We start from the raw sequence: 1,795 nt of genomic DNA on the forward strand, positions 1-1,795 counted from the left end.
GATAGGGGGGGGGAGGGGCAGGATCTATTTGCATCTTGTCTCTCATTAGCTCCCTGAGGGCAGGGACTGTCTTTGGCCTCTTTCTGTATCCCTAGGGCTTAGTGCTGAGCTCAGTGGAACACTGTAGGTGTTTAATAAATGTTTATTGACAGATTAATTGATTGCCGACTCTGGCCCCACACACATCTCTTGTAGCCCCTGAGCCATCACCACCCATCTTGACTTTTGTCTCAGCACTGGACTCCAGTGACTTTGGAGGGGAGAGTGAGGCTGACAGCTTTGCACATGCATCACTCGAAGATGTCATCGTCGCTCCTTTTCCAGAAGGAAGGCTAACAGCAGCAGCATCCCTGGCGCCTCTTCTCAGCTCAGGCAGCCTTAGCCCCGGGCTCATTGCTGACATGGGCCATTGCCCTAGCTTCCTCCCTGGTCTCTCCTCTTCTCAACCCATGCTAAGTGCCCAGGGCTGGCCATCTTGCTCAAAATCTCCCTATTATTCCCTACAGACTCCAGGATAATCTATAAATTCCTCAGGCTGGCATTTAAGGATCTCCGTATGGCTTTAAATGAGAAAATATCTGTAAAGCACTTTGCACAGCGTCTGGCACGTAGTAGGTATTCTATAAATGCTTCCTCCCTTCTCTTCTTTTGCAGATTTGTTTCTTATTCAATTTTGTTATTTTTCAATTAGCAAAATGGTGCTTTCTCTTTCTTGCACTTCCTCTCTGTGCCCACCATGAGGGGGTCGAGGAGGAAAACAGAACACTTGCAAGAGATAGGAATAGTTACCCCAAGCCAGTGTAGCCCCTGCCAAGCCAAGAAGCGTCTGTTTCATTCCATGCCTGACGTCTCTCTGCCTGTGATGAGGTGGTAGCATGTTCAGTCACGCTTCCCTGCCGCGGCTGGTCACTCGCTGATCAGCGCTCTTACATCTCCATTGACTTCTTCACTCGGAGTTTGGTCTTCCCAAGTGCTTTTTGCCCCTTATTAGTGATGCTGTTATTATATAAATTGTTCCCCTGGTCCTATTCTCTTCACTCTGAATCAATCCACACAAGTTTTCTCAGGCTCCTCCAAAACCACTCTTATCATAATTTCTTTGATCAGTTGTTCCAGTCATGTCAGACACTTTGTGATCTCATTTGGAATTTTTCTTGGCAAAGATACTGGAATGGTTTTCTTCTTTCAGCTCATTTTACAGATGAAGAAACTGAGGCAAATAGAGTTAGTGTCTGCGGTCAGATTTGAACTCGAAAGAGGAGTCTTCTTGGCTCCATACCTGGTATTCTATCCACTTGTGCCACCTAGTTTCCCTTCAAATTTCTTATGGTATGAAAATATTCCATTACATTTCTATAAAATAATTTGTTTAGGCAATCCCTATTTAATGGACACCCCTTTAATTTCCAGTGTTTTTATACCATGAAAAGAGCTGTTCTAAGTGTTTTTGTATAGAGAAGTCCTTTTTTTTCTTCCTTTTATCTCTTTGGGATTATAGACCTAGTAGAAGAATTGTGGTAGCAAATGGTATTGGCAGTTGAGTGACTTTTTGAGCTTTGTTCCAAATTACTTTCCAGAATAGATGAATCAATTCAGTTCCACCAACAATGTATCAGTGCACTTGTTTTCTCTGCTAACATTTTTCTTTTTCTTTTTTGTTGCCTTTGCCAATCTGGTTGCCATGAGGCACAACTTCAGAGTCACTCTAATTTTAAGTTCTTTAATTATTAGTGATTTGTAGTATTTTTGCATATGGCTATTGGTCGTTTGGATTTCTTCCTTTGAAAACTGCCTA

The sequence above is a fragment of the Petaurus breviceps genome, unplaced genomic scaffold (assembly GCF_028583685.1).
Source record: "Petaurus breviceps papuanus isolate PSGF00001 unplaced genomic scaffold, PetGlider_PUasm1.0 567, whole genome shotgun sequence".
NCBI lineage: Eukaryota > Metazoa > Chordata > Mammalia > Diprotodontia > Petauridae > Petaurus > Petaurus breviceps.